Source organism: Dioscorea cayenensis, chromosome 6 (genome assembly GCF_009730915.1).
Source record: "Dioscorea cayenensis subsp. rotundata cultivar TDr96_F1 chromosome 6, TDr96_F1_v2_PseudoChromosome.rev07_lg8_w22 25.fasta, whole genome shotgun sequence".
In the NCBI taxonomy this organism is placed as follows: domain Eukaryota; kingdom Viridiplantae; phylum Streptophyta; class Magnoliopsida; order Dioscoreales; family Dioscoreaceae; genus Dioscorea; species Dioscorea cayenensis.
Window position 1 is genome coordinate 18,713,106 of NC_052476.1, and position 20,138 is coordinate 18,733,243.

Consider the following 20,138-nt stretch of genomic DNA (forward strand, 5'->3'; position numbering starts at 1 on the left):
CAGAGTGAAGAAATTCAAGAAAGCACGGCTAAACGGCGGGAGTAACTATGACTCTCTTAAGGTAGCCAAATGCCTCGTCATCTAATTAGTGTCACGTATGAATGGATTAACAAGATTCCCACTGTCCCTATCTATTATCCAGTGAAACTACAGCCAAGGGAAGTTTCACATTGTTTGGTATCACATGAAAACCCCCCGGGCAAAGTTTCACAGATTTTGGATAAGCGTAGCCAATGTTCGATCGGGGGAGTATGCGTCGACGTCAGGACGGGTAGTTGGTTGACTTTGGAATCTCGCAGCGGGACCATCGTAGATGGATTTGTCATCATAAAAAACCACAAGGGGTGAAGTTTCATCAATAAGGCACGAGTGGATCGGGAGATGACATGGAGCGCGCCCGTCCCGTCGTGGGATGTCATGCCGGGCCGCCCGGGGCGGTGCGGGCGACGGCGGCATCCCGGCCTGGCTCCCCGGCCCCATCATTTGGCGTCACATGAAAACCCCTCGGACAAAGTTTCACAGAATTTGGATGATCATAGCCAATGTTTGATCAGGGGAGTATCGTCGCCGTCGGGGATGGGCGTTCGGTCGACTTTGGATTCTCACCGCGGGACCATCGCATATGGATTTGTCATAAAAAAAACCCCAATGGGTGAAGCTTCATCAAAAACGCACGAGTGGATCGGGAGATGACACGGAGCATGCCTGTCCCATCGTGGGACGTCGCGCCGGTGCCGCAAGGGCCGCCGGGCCGTCCCGGGCGACGGCCGCTTCCCTACCCGCAAAGCCCCGCCTCGTCGCTTTGGCATCACATGAAAACCACTTCGGGCGAAGTTTCATAGATTTTTGGATGATCGTAGCCAACGTTCGATCGAAGGAGTATGCGTCGACTTCGGGACGAGCGGTCGGTCGACTTTTGGAATCTCGCACTGGGACCATTGCGAGATGGATTTGTCATCATAAAAAACACCTAGGTATGAAGATTCATCAAAAACACACTAGTGGATCGGGAGATGACATGGAGTGCTCCCTCGCCCTCCGTGCGGGACGTCGCGCTCCGCCGCCGGGGCCGTCCGGGCGATGGCGGCATCCTCGACTGGCAGCACCGCCGAATCGTTTGGCAACACAAGAAAACCCCTCGGGCAAAGTTTCATAGATTTTGGATGATCGTAGCCAATGTTCGATCAGGGGAGTATGCGTTGCCATCGGGACGGCCGAACGGTCGACTTTGGAATCTCACCGCGGGACCATCGCAGATGGATTTGTCATCATAAAAAATAACGAGGGGTGAAGTTTCACCTACAACGCACGAGTGGATCGGGAGATGACACGTAGCGCGCCCGTCCCGTCGTGTGACATCGCGCCGGCGCCTTACGGGCCGCCGGGGCTGTCCGGGCGACGGCGGCTTCCCGTCCTGGCATCCCCACCCCATTGTTTAGCATAAAATGAAAACCCCTCGGGCAAAGTTTCACAGATTTTGGATGATCATAGCCAATGTTTGATCAGGGGAGTATGCGTCGCCGTCAGGATGGCCGTTCGGTCGACTTTGGATTCTCACCGCGGGACCATCGCATATGGATTTGTCATAAAAAAAACCCCAATGGGTGAAGCTTCATCAAAAACGCACGAGTGGATAGGGAGATGACATGGAGCACGCCCGTCCCATCGTGGGACGTCGCGCCGGTGCCGCAAGGGACCGCCGGGGCCGTCCGGGCGACGGCCGCTTCCCTACCCGGCGCCCCCGCCCCGTCGTTTGGCATCACATGAAAACCACTCGGGCGAAGTTTCATAGATTTTGGATGATCGTAGCCAATGTTCGATCGAAGGAGTATGCGTCGACTTCGGGACGGGCGGTCGGTCGACTTTGGAATCTCGCAGCGGGACCATTGCAGATGGATTTGTCATCATAAAAAACACCAAGGGGTGAAGATTCATCAAAAACACACTAGTGGATCGGGAGATGACATGGAGTGCGCCCGTCCCGTCGTGGGACGTCGCGCCTCCGCCGCCGGGGCCGTCCGGGCGATGGCGGCATCCTCGACTGGCACCACCGCCGAATCGTTTGGCAACACAAGAAAACCCCTCGGGCAAAGTTTCATAGATAATCGTAGCCAATGTTCGATCGGTGGAGTATGCGTTGCCATCGGGACGGCCGAACGGTCGACTTTGGAATCTCACCGCGGGACCATCACAGATGGATTTGTCATCATAAAAAAATAACGAGGGGTGAAGTTTCACCCTACAACGCACGAGTGGATCGGGGAGATGACACGTAGCGCGCCCGTCCCGTCGTGTGACATCGCTACGCTCCTCACGGGCCGCCGGGCTGTCCGGGCGACGGCGGCTTCCCGTCCTGGCGTCCCCACCCCATTGTTTAGCATAAAATGAAAACCCCTCGGGTGAAGTTTCATAGATTTTGGATGATTATAGCTAATGTTCGATCTGAGGAGTATGCATCTCCGTCGGGACGGGCAATCGGTCGATTTTGGAATCTCGCAGCGGGACAGTCGCAGATGGATTTGTCATCATAAAAAACACCGAGGGTGAAGTTTCGTCAAAAACGCACGAGTGGATCGGGAGATAACACGTAGCGCGCCCGTCCTTTCGTGTGACATAGCGCCGTCGCCGCCGGGGCCGTCCGGGCGACGGCGGCATACCGGCCCGGCGCCCCCGCCCCATCGTTTGGCATCACATGAAAACCCCTCGGGCAATGTTTCATATATTTTGGATGATAGTAGCCAATGTTCGATCGGGGAAGTATGCCTCGCCGTCGGGGCGGCCAGTCAGTCGACTTTGGAATCTCGCCGCGGGACCATCACAGATGGATTTGTCATCATGAAAAACCCAAAGGGGTGAAGTTTCCTTAAAAGCACATGAGTGGATCAGGAGATGGCACTTAGGGCGCCCATCTGGTCGTGTGACGTAGCGCCGGCGCCGCCGGGGCCGTCCCGGCGACAGCGGCATCCCGGCCCGGCACCCCCGCACCATCGTTTGGCATCACATGAAAACCCATCGGGCAAAGTTTCACCGCGGTCCAATCACTCTTCTCTTGAGGCCACATGTCCGGGCACACGTCCATGTGGTAGGCTATAAAACTTTTCTTCATCGATGTATCTTTGAGAGGTCTTGCAATCTTCACAAAGAGAAGAAACATGAAGATGTGGCTGCCTTTGTGCCCTTCCAACTAGTGAATTGACTTGAATCTTCTTGGAAGTTGGCACACATCTCCACGTTTATAAACTCCTCTTGTGTCTTGGTCCTTGAATTGAACAAGAACTCCCAACATTATGTCTTTATAGCCCATCTTTGCTTCCTTTTTACTCTTCAAGGCATTCACAACCTATATGCATAAAAGAACACGAAATACACAATATGAGACATAAACCATAGTAAAAATGATGCTCAATGCATGTAAACCATATATAAAAATATGTCTACTCAAGCATTTATCACTTGCCCCGACGTGCCTCGTTGCCTAGAAAACTTGCCCTGACGTGCCTCGTTGCCTAGAAAACTTGCCCCGGCGTGGCTTGTTTCCTAGAAAACTTGCCCCGACGTGGCTTGTTGACTAGAAAACTTGCCCCGACGTGGCTCGTTGCCTAGAAAACTTGCCCCGACGTGGCTCGTGGCCTAGAAAACTTGCCCCGACGTGCCTCTTTGCCTCGAAAACTTTCCCCGACATGGCTCGTTGCCTTGAAAAGTTGCCCCGACGTGGCTCGTCGCCTAGAAAACTTGCCCCGACGTGCCTCTTTGCCTCGAAAACTTGCCCCGACGTGGCTCGTCGCCTAGAAAACTTGCCCCGATGTGCCTCGTCGCCTAGAAAAGTTGCCCCGACGTGGCTCGTCGCCTAGAAAACTTGCCCCGACGTGGCTCTTTGCCTAGAAAAGTTGCCCCGACGTGCCTCGTTGCCTAGAAAACTTGCCACGACGTGGCTTTTTGCCCGAGATTGGCTCAGAAACGTCCTCGCCATGACAGGGAGCCGACTCCACCACCAGCAGTGGAATTCCCTGACCCCGTTCATCAGCAATCGGTTCAAGCATCTCCAGAATCTCAAGATTGGAAAGTCACGATTTATTGACTGGGATGCACTAGAGGATATTGGTCTTGCTGAAGAGGTCAGAGAGCTAGTTAGTGTGGGAGGTTGAGACCGATTGCTTGCTATTCAGGAGCCCGTCAGACGAGATACCACCTTGGAGGTTCTTGCCTCGTTTCCCTTCGATCGTGATGAAGTTGATACCAGTTTTGATACGGAGGATGCCATTTGTTTCTGAGCCTTTGGTCAGCCGGATGGGATGTCTTTGACCCAGTTCTCGATATATCTTGGGTTATACGATCAGGACTGTACTAATACTATCGAGTACACACAGCTTCTCACCGATTACCCTCATGATCTTACTCCGGGCCAGGTTTTCCATGATTTATGCGGCGGCCGTCAGTATTCTCCAGGCCAGTCGAAGGCCTCTTGCCTCACTCGACTCAGCTGTTCAGTGACAGGTCGGGGAGATGGTACTGGTTCACTTCGCAGGACAGATCTTTTGTACCTCCACTCCATGGTCCATGGAGTCCCTCTCCACCTAGGATATGTGGTCGCCGATTACTTTCGCCATCAGAGTGAGTACCTGCGGTTGGGAGCATTGTTCGCGGGACCCTACATCACTCGTCTTATGTTCAAGATGAGTCTGATCCGCTCGGTCAAGGGCGAGGAAAGGGTCAGTAGCCCAGTACCATTGGGTTTTGTTACTCTCCGTTTGATGGGCATTGTGAGACGTACAGGCTCAGGTGGATACGCACTAGTGGAGTCGTCATCTGAGGACGACGAGGAGCCTGCTGAGGCCACAGAGGCACCATCTACAGCCGAGCCCAGGATCACCGAGGCAGCACCAATAGCATCCATTGATCCAGAGTCATCTACCTCTCGAGTACACGAGCGCCTGGCTATATTTGAGGCTGCCGTTGCTACCATCTTGAAGAACCAGGTGCGGATTCTGGAGCGACTTGATCGTATTTAGCAGACTCTCGACGAGGAGGTCTCATCCGCTTCTGTACTAGCGTCCGCGCCAGCACCAGCACCAGCTCCAGATGTCGACGCTTGAGGCGTCACACTCATGAGACTTTTTATTTTTGCATTTTATGTTTTTATGTGTTTTATCTTTAGTTTGTGGACTTTTGTGCTCATAAAGGTTTCACCTTCTGAGAGTTATCTTTATGCTTTCGTTTTGTTATTTGTTTGCATTCGTATTTCCTTTTCTATTTTGTTGAGCTTTACTGAACCCCTTGTATTCCGTGCAGTTGGCCTTGAGAGTGATGTTGTTGATGGTTTAGTCATAGACACGATCATGTGCTTTATTCCATGGTCATGTGAGCTTCACAACCGTTAGAACGCGCCCTTGAGATAGACTTCACCAAATATCCATGAGGAATTCAGGGGAGTATTGTTTTAATTGCATTCCTGCACACATGTTGCTTTCATTGATGCTATCTTTATTGTGCTTACATGTGTACATTGAGGGCAATGTACATCTTAAGTGTGGGGGAGGGTTCACCTTATACATGACTTTTACTTGTGTTTTCATGAGCATGCTCTTGTTGCCAATGAAGGTTCACCTTAGGGTTAAGAGTTTAATTCTTAGTTTTTGGAGGTTATAAACATGGATTTTATCATGCTCTAGTTTTCATCCAATTTTATTGAATATTTTTTTGTCCGATTTGCACTTTACGCACTTTTTCTCACTCATTAGACCTATGAATACTCTAGTTCATTATGTTTGGGACTTTAGTGTGCTAGTTTTATAAAAATTCAAATTGTTTGTTGCTTGTACATAGGGGTGGAAAGAGCTACCACTCATGATGTATGTAGCTACTCTCATAAGTCGGATACTTGTTATGCCCTAATGAGAGAAAGAGCTATCTCATGGGATGTGTGAAAGCTACCACCCTTAGTAGAAAATAGCTACCACCTCGAAAAGTGTGAAAGCCACTCGGGAGGCATCTTGGGAAAGGGCTACCTTAGAAGATTGTGTGAAGCTACTACCTTTTCTTTTTTTGTTCATAAATAAGTCCCGCTTTTAATAAAAAAACTTAGTAGTGGACATAGTGTTGACATGAGTTGAGTTTTTCACACACACACGCATTCGGTTTTTTTTCACATTCATTTTTGATTGGATTGTTTGCTAGAGCTTTGATTGTTTTTGTCTAGTGTTTTATTTTCTCCATAACTTTAGAATTTCATTCTTGTACCCTCTTGGTGAACCTAAGGCCAAGCACTTCTCTTTTTCTTTCCATGAGTTTAATGTTTAATTTTTGCTTGAGGGCAAGCAAAGGCTTAAGTGTGGGGGAGTTTGATAAGTGCTTGAGTGAACATGTTTTTATGCATGTTTTACATACATTGAGCATTATATTTTATATGGTTTATGTCTCATTTCGTGTATTAGGTGTTCTTTTATGCATATAGGTTGTGAAGGCATTGGGAATTCAAAAGGGAGCGAAGATAGGCTATCATGGCATAATATTGCGAGTTCTTGTACAAATCAAGTTGGAAGACACAAGAGGAGTTCGTGTATGAGGAGATGTGCGCCAACTTCCATAGTTTTGCAAGCCAATTTATTAATTGAAGGGCACAAAGGCAGCCATGTCTCCACATTCCTCCTCTTTGTAAAGATTTCAAGACCTTTCAAGATGCATTGATGAAGGAAAAGCCGTATAGCCTACCATATGATCGTGTGCCCGATCGTGTGGCCTTAAGAGGAGAATGTTTATCATCGCATTTGTGAAAATCACTGTAGCAAAAGTACTATATCATATGATCGTGTGCCCGATCGTGGGGGCACGTGACAGACGCGATGTGAGGCTATAAATACACCTTTTGGCCAATTCTAAAGGGACTTTTGGCGGAGCTTTGAGCATAGATTTTGAGAGAGAGGCGGCTAGGGTTTGAGGAGAAGGTCTTCGCCAATTGAGAGGGAGTTCTTCACCAACTTTGATAGGTTCCTTCGATGTCATAGCATTTTGGGGAGCCATTGGCGACCTAGCTTCGGAGAGGAACCCTTCAAGACGTAGAACTACCAATCAAGGCCAATCCGCGTGAATTCGAGGGGGTTTTCTCTATGGGTTTTATTGCTTTTCATTGTATCCATTATTGTTTTGTAACTAGGCCCATGGAGGGCTAAACCCTAGTGGGTATTTGGGCATGTGAACCCTAAGATTTATATTTTTGGATTGATTCTCTTAATACTTCTAGTTAATCCGAGTTGTCTTGAGTTTTTAATCTTGTGATTTAATTGCTTGCTAGTGTTGTTAATCCTTGTGGTTGATTTACATTGCATGATTTAATACTTTGGATGTGAGAGGTCTCCATTAGAGTTAGATTTTCAAGATTAAAGAGGGGTTGAGAGGGTGAGCCTTGAGATGGAGGAGTGTCCCCTTTCCCCTTCGATTGAGTGTTTCCCTATCTCCGTATTCCATATTCTCTTTGCAACCATATTTGGTGTGAGGCGTGAGATTGCTCGATTTCTCCGCCCGGGACCTTGTAGGGGGTTAGGATCCTTCACCGGGAATTAGGGTTGGATCTACATTTAGGAATCGGTTTCACTCTTAGGTTTCCTTATAGCATATTGCGGTCATATAGGGTGTGAAGTGTTGAGATTGGTCGATTTCTCCACCGGGACCTTGTAGGGGACTAGTGCCTTTTGCTTGGAGACAAGGATTGGTTATCGTTGGACTACCTCAACTCTTAGACTCGATTCTAGAGCATTTAGTGAATCTTGAGCTTTAAGGAAGATCTTAGGGGGATCATTGCCCGAATACCTCATCCTTAGTGATTGAGACTCTTCTACTTTATTTCTTGCATACTTGTTTGCTTTGCTTGCAATTAGTTCACTTCATCATATTCATTGATTCCGACTAGATAATTGAGAAGTGGTTATTACTAATACTTCCGTTCCCTGTGGATTCGACTACCCGACTCACCGGGTAATTATTACTTCGACACCCGTGCACTTGCGGTTTATACGCATATTCGGACGTGTCAAGTTTTTGGCGCCGTTGCCGGGGACTGGGATATTAGGAACACTAGGACTTGATTACTTTAGTCATTCACATTTTTCTTTTGCTTTTCTATCTCACACTTCTCTCTTCCGCATTTCTCGTTATTTTGTACCCTTGTTTCTTTCTCCTTATTAAGTGAACAGTGATTCCTGCCTTTTCTTTATATTTCAGGACAATGTTTGATGAAGCATTGCTATTGGAGACAATAAAGGGGCAAATGGCATCTAATGAGAAAAAGATAGAACAAGTTGTAGCGTACCTAGACTCGAGCAAGCTATATGATGAGGTTTTGGGGTTTAGGACAGCCGAACTACAGGAGATAGTTCAAGGACATGGAATATCTTATCAAGGGGCTGAATTATCGAGCCTGTTAGAAGACTTTGACAAGTCTGTATTTATGTCTTTTAAGAATGGAGCTGAAAATAAACTAGTAGAAGTCTCCATATCTATTTCAAGGGAAGTTGCAGCTGGGTCAATTGGGCCTGAATCCGAGATAAGTGATGAAGATGAGACCATCGGTTGTGTTGAATCAATATCATCAATTAAGGTTTGTAGTTTGGATGACCGAGTGAATGATGAAGATGTTTTGGGGGACCTTGGTGTGAGTGAGCTAGTGCAGGAGGTAATCGAGGAAGGAGTCGAACACACCTCGGAAGAGTTTGAAGAAATCGATCGGAAACAAGCAAGCAGGCTGCGACCGTCGGTGGAAGAACCCCCTGAGTTAGAGCTAAAAACATTACCGGAACATTTGGAGTATGCATTCCTCGCTGATGGGTCAAAGTTGCCGGTGATCATTGCTTCAAATCTTTCACTGGAGCAAAAAGAGAAACTTGTCACCATGTTGAAGTTGCACAAAACAGCCATAGCTTGGAAAAATCTCAGATATCAAGGGAATAAATCCTTCCTTTTGCACTCACAAGATTTTGATGGAAGATAATTACAAAACCGTGATTCAACCTCAACGAAGACTAAACCCGAATATGAAAGAGGTGGTAAAAGCGGAGGTTTTGAAACTTCTAGACGCAGGAATTATTTATCCCATTTCGGATAGTGCTTGGGTGAGCCCAACACAAGTGGTACCCGAAAGAAGGGTGGCATGACGGTGGTTAAAAAAATGAGCAAAATGAATTAATTCCGACAAGAACGATGGATCGGGTGGCGAGTTTGCATTGATTATCGGAGATTGAATGATGCCACAAGGAAGGATCACTTTCCATTGCCATTCATTGATCAAATGCTAGAATGATTAGCTGGCCACAAATTCTATTGTTTTTCTAGATGGTATGTCGGGATATTTCCAAATTCCAATTGCCCCGAGGATCAAGAGAAAAACAACCTTTACATGTCCTTTTGGTACTTTTGCTTATAGACGAATGCCATTCGGACTTTGTAACGCCCCCGCTACCTTCCAAAGATATATGACTGCTATTTTTGATGACTTGTTAGAAGATGTAATGGAGGTTTTCATGGATGATTTTTCGGTATTCAGAAATTCTTTTGAGACATGCTTGAAAAATCTTGAGAAGGTGCTTATGTGGTGTGAAGAGACGAATTTGGCTTTGAATTGGGAGAAATGCCACTTCATGGTCCAAGAGGGAATTGTTCTTGGTCATAAAATTTCTAGCCAAGGGATTGAAGTTGATCGGGCAAAAATCGAAACCATCGAAAAACTACCTCCTCCAACTAATGTCAAGGCAATTAGGAGTTTCTTGGGCCATAGAGGTTTCTATTGTCGATTCATCAAAGATTTTTCGAAAATAGCTCAGCCGTTGACCAAGTTGTTGGAGAAAGATGTCCCATTTGAGATTAATGATGCTTGTTTGCTTGCCTTCAACATTTTAAAAGAAAAACTCGTACAAGCACCAATCCTTATCTCACCAGATTGGAACCTTCCCTTTGAACTTATGTGTGATGCTAGTGATCATGCCGTGGGGGCTGTTCTAGGCCAAAGAAAAGATAAACATTTTCAGCCCATTTATTATGCGAGCAAGAGTTTGACAAGTGCCCAAGAGAACTACACAACTACGGAGAAGTAATTGTTGGCTGTAGTTTTTGCATTTGACAAATTCAGATCATACCTCATTCTTTCACAAGTGGTTGTCTTCATAGATCATTCGGTGCTATGCTATCTAATGAACAAATCTGATGTGAAGCCAAAGGCTGATTCGTTGGGTATTATTACTCTGCGAGGAATTTGATGTTGAGATTAGGGACAAGAAAGGGGCTGAAAAATGTGGTCTGCAGATCACCTTTCTCTACTTGAAGGTGTAGAAGAAGAAGGGTCATGGAAGACTGACATTAATGATGCATTTCCTGAGGAGCATTTGTATAATCTGCAGGAAATTTCAGAAGTTGATACCCCGTGGTTCGCTGATTTCGCCAATTATTTATCGGGGAAAGTTCTACCTAGAGGACTTTCCTTTCAACAAAGGAAGAAATTCTTTGCAGACTTGAAGCATTTTTCTTGGGAGAATCCTTATCTTTTTTTCGGGATGTGCTGCAGACCATATCGATGCGAAGATGTGTCTCACAAAAAAAGAAGGATGGGATATTTTAGGTCATTGTCACTCGGGACCGTGGGGCGATCATTATGCTTCGAGGGAGGGACGGCGAAAAAGGTCCCGGCAGCTGGTTTTTTTATTGGCCAACGTTATTTCAAGATGCAAGACAATTTGTACAATGTTGTGATAGTTACCAAAGAGCAGGGAATTTGTCTAAAAGTGATGAGATGCCGCAAAATCCAATGCAGTTTTGTGAGGTTTTTGATGTGTGGGGTATCGACTTTATGGGGCCATTCCCTAGCTCCAATGGGAATCGTTATATCTTGGTTGCCGTGGACTATGTGTCTAAGTGGGTTGAGGCTCAAGCTCTCCCTACAAATGATGCTAGAACTGTAGTCAAATTCCTCAAGAAATTGTTCACTAGCTTCGGGACACCTAGGATCATCATAAGTGATCGAGGGACTCACTTTTGCAATGCACAACTTGAGAAAATTCTGAAAAGATATGGAGTGAACCATCATCTTGCTACTCCGTATCATCCGCAAACAAATGGACAGGTAGAGGTAACCAATAGAGAGTTGAAGAGAATTTTGTCCAAGTCGGTGGAGCACAGTCAGAAGGATTCGTCAGAAAGATTAGATGACACGTTGTGGGCATACCGGACAGCATACAAAACCCCGGTGGGGACCACACCCTATAACTTAGTCTATGGGAAAGTGTGCCATCTACCGGTAGAACTTGAGCACAAGGCATATTGGGCAATTAAAGCAATAAATGTCAGCCTTCCCCGGGCTGGTGACCAAAGAAAGTTGCAATTGAATGAGTTAGATGAATGGCATTTGAGAGCTTATGAAAATGCACGAATCTACAAAGAAAGAATACGTCTATGGTATGACAAGCACATTAGACTGCACAAGGACTTCAAAGTAGGTGATCGAGTGTTACTCTTCAATTCTTGATTGAAGTTATTCTCGGGGAAACTAAAGTCAAGGTTGTCGGGACCATTTGAGGTCACTCAAGTATTTCAACACGGCGCAATCGAAATCACTCACCCGGAGAAGGGAACCTTCAAGGTAAACGGACATAGGTTGAAGCCTTACTTTGAAGGAGAGGTGCAAGATGCTAATAAAGAGGTTTTCCATCTTTATGAGCCACCATAAGGTAAGGACAGGTACGTCAAGCTTAGTGACGTTAAACAAGTGCTTCTTGGGAGGCAACCCAAGTTTTTAGTTAGGCTTTAGACTTGAAATTTAATTCCTGCAGTAATAATTTCATGAGTGTGTGCCTTGATCAATTTTTGTTGTTTGCTAGTGTTTTCATGAAATTTTTCAGTGATATGCATTATTTTTCATGTGTATGACATGGTTTAGGGTGTTTCCAATGTTAAATGTTGAAAAGTTGGTGTCAATTTGGAATTTTAGGCCCTTAGAGGACTGTCTGCATAAATTTTGCAGCCCACGCGGCCGCGTGGAATTTCCACGTGGTCGTGTACAGTACCCACGTGGGGGAGTGGCAAATCCACACCCCCATGTGCCTATAAGAATGTGAAGGGGCACTATAAGAATGTGCCAGTGGCCGGGCGGTGCTACCGCGCTAGTGGCGGCGCCGCTCGGCCTTCGGCCAACCCGGTCTTGCCAGGCTGTGCACATCGTGCCCCTGTCCCGGTTCCGCGCTAACCCGCCATTGCACAAGGGTGGTCCCCAACGGTGCCCCGCCGTCCGCGGCGAGGCGCCGGTGTTCCTCTCGGTCACATGGGAGTGGGTCGGGCGCACAGCGCACCCCATCGCACCCCATCGCCCGGGACATAGCGCGTACGGCCATGGCACGTCCTGGTGGCTGCCCGTGAGCCAGCCGTACCTCAGCCGGTGGGCGGGCGGTGCAACCGCGCTAGTGGAGGTGCCACCCGGCCTTCGGCCAACCCGGTCTTGCCGGTCCATGCGCGTCGTGCCCCTGTCCCCAGTTTCGCTCTAAAATGCCATTGCACATGGGCGGTCCAAAACGGTGCCTGCCGTCCGTGTCGTGGCACCGGTGTCCCTCTCGGCTGGATGTGCTGGTGGTCCGCGCCCGCGGCGCCCCTCATCTCGGGTGGCTACCGATGAGCCACGCGGACCTCGGCCGTGGGGCTGGGTGGCCGATCGCGCTTGCGAGGGCGGCCCGTCCCGGTCACCCCGGTTATACCGGGCCGTACGCGTCGTGCCCCTCTGCCCGCCTTGATGGTGCCGCGGTAACCTGCCAATGCACAAGGGCGGTCCCCAATGGCACCACGCCGTTCGCGGCGGTGCACCGGTGTCCCTCTAATCGGTTTTTCACCCGCTTGCGTACCGCAAGGCACTCGCGGATCGGCCTGCCCCATTAATTGAGGGCTCTGTTGCTCCGTTCACCTAGGCGCGCAAGTGCGGCTGTCCCGTCCCTCGTCGTGTGCCCGGCCCCGCGCACGCAAGCGCCGCATCCTCTCATGATCGTGCTCGGCGGAGCCTTCACGCCGCGCCTCGGTGCCGACCCGCGTCGCCGCCCATCGTCACCCTCCCCGGGGGATGATGCCGGGCGGCGTGGCGGGCGAGGCGTGCGCGCATTGGGTGACCGTGTCGGCGCATTAGTGGTCCCGATCTGGCTTTCCCCGACGGGCCCAACGCTGTGCTGCGTCCGACCGCCGGGAGGGCGTCATCTCATTTGGTTCCCCGTCCGCGCCCGCCCTCGGGGGCGAGGCCCGTTGCTTGTGTTACCGATACCCGCCATCAAGCGGGAACACCGTGGCCCGGTCGATACCAGCGTTCGATCACCTCCGGGCGGCGCGGCATTATTCCCTTCACGCGGTTCACGCCCGTTGGAACTCAACGGGCGCGCACCCCCCTCCCCCGGTCGACGACACGCGGCCGGGGTGCCGAGAGCGCTCTCGTATTCGATGTCCCAATTGATGATCGGTCACGGGGGTGGGCGCCGTCTCTCCCCGTCGTCCGGGATCTATCACGACACCCACACGCATCCCATCCCTCCGGGGATTCGAAGGAAAGACAGGGCCATCGCGCGTCCCCCCGAGCGGCACACCCGCCTCCCCCCACAGTGCAGTGGCCATGCATGAACTAATTCAGACTGTGAAACTGCGAATTGCTCATTAAATCAGTTATAGTTTGTTTGATGGTAACTGCTACTCGAATTCTAGAGCTAATACGTGCAACAAACCCCGACTTCCGGAAGGGATGCATTTATTAGATAAAAGGCCGACGCGGGCTCGCCCCGCCGTTCTGATGATTCATGATAACTCGACGGATCGCACGGCCCTCGTGCCGGCGACGCATCATTCAAATTTCTGCCCTATCAACTTTCGATGGTAGGATAGGGGCCTACTGTAAGGGTTCTACCTTACACGCTCGGCATAGGGTGGTCCCTGGCCGAGGGAGATGGCTAATGAAGCCAAGGTTGGCCAAATTCCAAGTCCAAATAGGTAGTGTTTGTCCGATCATCCAATGACCGAGAATTCTAGCCGGGGTGCCGGGTGAGCTGGTGTGCGAGCATGGTGCATCGCATTGTTGGGGGCTCACTAGGCAGCGCGTGTGGCATGATGTGTGTGGCCGAGGAATCTCGATCAATAGGCGGGTGATCGTGTGATCACGGTCTGGAGGCCGAGAATTGGCTAAGTATGGGCCAATTAGTTGGGTCAGCGTAAGCACCGATGGTACGGTCGATCAAGGGACTTGTACGGTCGGTTAGCGGATCAGGCGGGCGGAGTGGGGGCTCTTAGCCCAGCTGTGAGCAGAATGGCATATAGGCGCTGGGTTGGTGCCGAGCGCCTTTATCGAGAGGAATGCGCGGTAGGATTTCGGGTGATACCGGGTATTACCGGGTGGGACCGATAGGGAGCTGCCAGGCTTGGGGCTGGCGCACTGTCTAGTGCTGCACTGTAGCAAGGGATATGGATGAGTACTGTTTAGGGGTTACTGTAGCACTGTAGCACTGACAAGATCCCCTTGCTTATATCCCGCAAGTGCACGGGCTTGTCGAAGTAATAATCCCGGGTGAGCGGGGTCGAATCCACAGGGAGTAGGGATTGAAAATACTTAATTTGATTCTTAGCTATGTGGAATATCAATAGTGATAAGTGTGAAATTGATTCAATTCTCAACAATAAAAACAACAAGTGAAAAAAAAAAATTAAGAAGTGGGTAAGGCAATCGATAATGAATGGGGTACTTGGATAATGCTTCACCTAGGATGATCACTTCAAGTGCAAGAACTCTCTATTATGCTTCCTAATCAATGCAATGGTGAGTCATGGAAATCCTTACATACATAGTCCCAAATCTAAGGTCAACTATGCCTAACTCTATACATGTCCCGGAGGAGAAATCGAACAATCTCAACACCTCACTTTTCGCATAGAGTTGCAATGAGCTCTAGGGATTCCAAGTGATAAATCTCTTCCTAAATACGGACCTACCCCTTTGGTCCGGAAGGAAGGTCCCTAGCCACAATTAAGCCCTAGATACTAAGATCCTCTCAACGCTTCACTCCATTGCACGCGCAACTAGGCCCCAGCGGAGGTTCATCCCTTAGACCATTCACTCCATTATGGGCTGCAAAGAACTCGAGGAACGGAGGTAGAATCTATCACGTCGGAGGGAAAGGGGGACGCTCCCTGCCTCTCGACTCACCCTCTCAACCCTCTCCAACCTAGCTTTGTTTAACGCTAGTGGTGTGTCACTCACTCACAAGGTTACCAACAAGAACTCTCAACCCTAGTGTCACTCTAGGGGAAATGTTCATACAATCAAGCATTTAAGGTTGGAACTCACAATAAACATCAATTTATTGAAAGCATAATAAAGAAGTTCAATGAAACGAATACATCCTAGAGTTCACAATCATCCAAGTACCCACCAGGGGTTTAGCTCTCCATGGAGCTTAGTACAATCAAAGAAATTGAATGTAAAAGCAATGAATCTATAAAGAAACCCCTCGATGATCGTGTCAATGGTCTTATGGAGAGTCCTTTACTTGTCGTCCAAAGATTCCTTCGTCCGGTATAGGATACGCCTCGATCGAAGCTCCCCTACCAAACTTCTTCCTAATGGAATCACGATGTCAGAGCCATAGAACTTCCCCAAAACTTTGGCCAATATCCCTCGAAACCCTAGCCGAAGTCTTCTCACAAGTTGGGGAAAAGATGGAGAAAAGAATACTGAAATTGGGGCTGAAATCGGCTTTAAATAGGGCTGGAATCGGGCGACTCCACGGGCGTGGACAATACATGCGCCCGTGCGGAATTTCCACACGGGCGTGGATAATTTCCACAAGCCCGTGTGGATTCTCTGTTTCTCTGGTTTCTCGGCCGGCTGTGAACAGTGTTACTACAGTAATTACTACATTTTTGCTACAGTTCTCTGCTACATTCTTCGAGCTGAATAACTTCCCAATTCCATACTTTCATCGGGGTAACGCAAACGGGCACACGTTCACATCGTGAATCACTTCTTCAATGATGTACATGTTGGCGGGGCTCTTGTTCTTATATGCATAAGTCAGAATGCTCGAGTGTGCCTGCCTTTGTGCCCCTCCAAGTGGATGTACTCACTCGAATGCGAGGAGGTTGGCACACACTCTAGCATCTCACACCTGTCCTATGTCTTCGCGTTTGAACCTTAGCAAGATCTCCTCCAAAATAGGTGCATTATGATCCACATTATCCCATTTCCTTCATACTCGGCCTCACAACCCTACCTACATAAAAGTAACATAAAAACACACATATTAATGTAAAAAACCCAGGGAAAGTAATGCTCAACATAAGGAATGAACGCTTCGCATTCATATCGCACAAGCACTTATCAAGCACTGAAAGTGATGTGTGTTTCTTTGGTTGTGCTTCTTGGTGACATGACCATTGGATCAATGGTGGCCCTTAGATTGTTTTCATCCTAGCCATCCATGAGGAGTATGGATTGTCTATATATACCCCTTGTTTCTCTTAGAGTCCATAAGAGGGAAGAGAACTCTTGGTGAGTTTTCATCTTGGTTGTGGGCTGGTTCCTCTCTATCCTTGGTGGGGTGGAGATCTTGGCTTTGCTATCCGGTTCATGGTGTATCTTGGTTTCTTCATAGAGAGTTTATGTTTTTCTCTCTAATTCCCTTGTTTGAATGTGTGATTGCTTGTATCATGTTCGTTGTAGCTCATCCTTGGCCGTAGGCTGGCTCGGTGCCTTGGTGGTGCGATGAGCGCCGCACGATGATCGTTGGGGCGATCGAGAAGGCCGTGACAGGTGGTATCAGAGCTGTGTGAGCTCGTTACTGTGCAAGATCGGTGCTGGGAGTAGCGGACTGCTGCCAGACAAGTAACCTCAAACAAGAAGGGTTTCTCTAGATGGCTGGAGGGACTAAGGAGAGGATGGATCATTTGGAGGAGATGCAGCGCGGTTTGATAGTGTGTTGGGAAGCTTCGTAGAGGAAGCAGCACCCTCTAAACCTGTTTGTGCTAGGTTGTTGGACTTTGACACTCATGGGCTGGAGATGAGGCGTTCTGTCGAGGCACTGGCTTTGAAGGTCCAATGTCTCTCGGACGAGCTGATGGCGTTGATGGAGGCAAGGACTCTCGGTGAAGTAGGGGAGCGAGGTACGGTTATCAAGTTCCCTAAGCCTTCTGCATTCAACGGAGCTCAAGAAGTGATAAGTGTCTAAATGTAGATGTTTTCATGTATATATCATATTTACTTTGCATGTATTTTGTGAGGTTTGATGCCCGTTTTATGCTTAATCATCTACTATTTGCTTTGTAGGGCATAAGGAAGCCATGGAGAACAAGAAGATCTCATTTGGGCGAAAAGATAAGAAAACAGGAATTTCATACTACCCCCATACTACCCAGTATGGGGGCCGTATGCACTGTCGCAGCGGAATGATTTGGAGTATCTGCCCAGATTTCCATACTACCCAGTATGGGGGCTGTATGAATCCCGTATGGATCGCGAATCTAGGGTTTTTGAGTGCTATATGACCCCCATATGACCCGTATGCCTCGGGAGGATATAAATACCAACTTTTAGGGCAGAAAAAGGAACTTTTGGCTGGACTTTTTCTTGGCCGATTTTGGGGAGATCAGTTGGGAGATTTTAGGCGACCTTGGGAAGGAGAAGATGGGCAAGGAAGCTAGAAGATCATTCAAGCCCAAGGTCCAAGACTCTCAAGGCAAGAAGGCAACATCATTCAAGGGAAGATTTATCACGATTTGAAGAAAGGAGACCCGCGGCTAGAGGAAGCATCTTTTGGCACTCCTTTGGAGGGGAAAGCGTCATTTGGCACATTCTTCACCTCCTCCTCCACCATTTCATCTAGGGAGTGTCATTTATGCTTTTGTTCCATGTTTTTCTTGTTTGTATTGCTTGTTGTGGGATGATGACACACTAGACCCCCAAGGCCGCCGGGTGTTGGTGAACCTTGGGGGGGTTTTATCATGTATGTTGGATGATAACTTGGTAATTCTATGCTTGGGTAATTTTGAGATCTAATCCATTGTTTTCATGCTAAGTGCTACACTAAGGAGAAATCTGTAGCTCTTTTATGAGTGATGCATGTAGATGTAACTTGCTCGCATGTATTAGATTATGAATGGATTAGAAAGGGATACTTATATCATCACACCGAGAAATTGGTGTTTGGTAGCCCTCCATCTAGGTTTAATCCGAAGAAGAGTAGGTTTATTCCTAAGTGAGATTTCCTCATACTTAATGCAATCGTAGGAATGTAGATTTGGAAGAAATTCCTATCTATGTTCGTATGGGATTAGGGTTCAATCGCCGAGAAATTGGGGTTGTTCTAATCTTGGAATCTCATGGTCCATTTTACCCTTGCATATTTAGATCATCATCCATGTTGCATGATAACCCCTCAAGGGGATCCTCATCCATAGGCCTTTGCATCTCATTGATTTTCTTGCTTGCTTATTGCTTGTTCTCTCTAATTTGGTCATAATCTCGTTTTAGCTTTAATTACATTTAGTAGAGTAAAAATCCATCACTTGAGATCTTAGGCTAGATAATAGCTCGAGAAGGAGTAATAGGAGATCCTTAGCCCCGTGGAATACGATTCTCGTGTCTTCACGCGAGGTATTACTTGGCGATCCCGTACACTTGCGGGGAAGCAATCAAGTTTTTGGCGCTGTTGCCGTGGACTTTAAGGAATTCTAGGAAACTTTTAGATTATTACTGTAGCCGTTTCATTCTTTACTCATTTTTTATTGTTATTTTTCTTTTCCTTTAATCTTAACTTTCTATCATCTTTCTCGGTTTTGCAAGGTACTGTGCATGACACGCTCGCTTAAATCCATCAACATTGATTACACCGGATAGTGAAATTGAAAGAACTTTGCATCGGAGATTGAGAGAGGTTGGTGAAGGATCGGGTACACAGAATATTGAAATTGACGATAGAGAGTCTTCAATCATGGCCGAAGAGCGATGCACTCTATCCGAATATGAAAGACCCCAATTCATGAGAGATGAGTTTAGTGTTCAAACACCGACCGTGGCATCCAACAACTTTGAAATTAAAGCGAGTACAATCGGCATGGTCCAGAACTCGGTTCAATTCAATGGTCTAGCAAATGAAGATGCACATGACCACATTTCCCGATTCCTCCAAATTTGCTCTACATTCAAGATTAATGGGGTGTCCGACGATGCGTTCCGTTTGAGACTATTTCCATTCAGTTTGAGAGACGGAGCTTATTGTTGGCTTACATCATTGTCTCCGGGGTCTATTAAAACATGGAAGGATATGGTTGAGAAGTTCCTTGGGAGATACTTTCTGCCAAGCAAAGCGGAGAAGTTGAGGCAAGAAATTTCAGCCTTTAAACAAGGGGAATCCGAAACATTGTTTGAAGCCTATGAGAGATTCAAGGATCTCCTTAGAAGGTGCCCCCACCATGGTTTTGCCTCATGGATGCGAGTACAAATCATTTACAATGGGCTGAATTATGCTACTCGCCAACTCATTGATGCCGTAGCGGGTGGTTCCGTTAGCAACAAGTATCCCGATGAGGCCGAGCAATTACTTGAGTCTATGGAAAGCAATGAATCACATTGGGCCTCAAGATGATCTACACAAAAGACTGCTGGGCTTTATGAAGTTAGTAGCAATGATGCCTTGGCCGCGAAGGTTGATGTGTTGACTCAAAAGCTTGATCTTCTTATGGGCAGTAGTTCGAGATCAGAATCAGTGATGAATTGTAGCACTTGTGGTGGTGGGCATGATGCAGCCCAATGTCCAATTGCTAGCTCCTTAGTTGTGTCCATTGAGAATGTTGACTACATTGGAAGGCAACGAAACCAAGGGAACCCGTATAGCTCAACTTACAATCCAGGGTGGAAGAACCACCCAAATTTTTCATGGAACCAAGGCCAACAACAACAAAGAGGTACACCATCTCAAGGATCTCAATTCCAACAACCAGCCTTGGAGAGGAAGTTTTCTACTGAAGAGGTCCTGGCCAAGTTCATGCTCAGTACCAATGACAGGTTCAATAGTCTAACTAGTAGCATGGATGCACAATTTGGCAAGGTGAATGCTCAACTCACTCAGCACGCGTAACAGTTCATTGAGATAGGT

The 20,138-nt window shown here is 47.8% G+C and overlaps 1 non-coding gene across 1 annotated transcript; it reads right to left on the reverse strand.

The window, feature by feature from the left end:
* Positions 1–19,355: 19,355 nt before the first annotated feature.
* Positions 19,356–19,462, reverse strand: LOC120264105. Its single transcript, XR_005537283.1, has one exon. It is a non-coding gene; the product is annotated as a small nucleolar RNA R71 (small nucleolar RNA).
* Between the last annotated feature and the right edge of the window lie 676 nt (positions 19,463–20,138).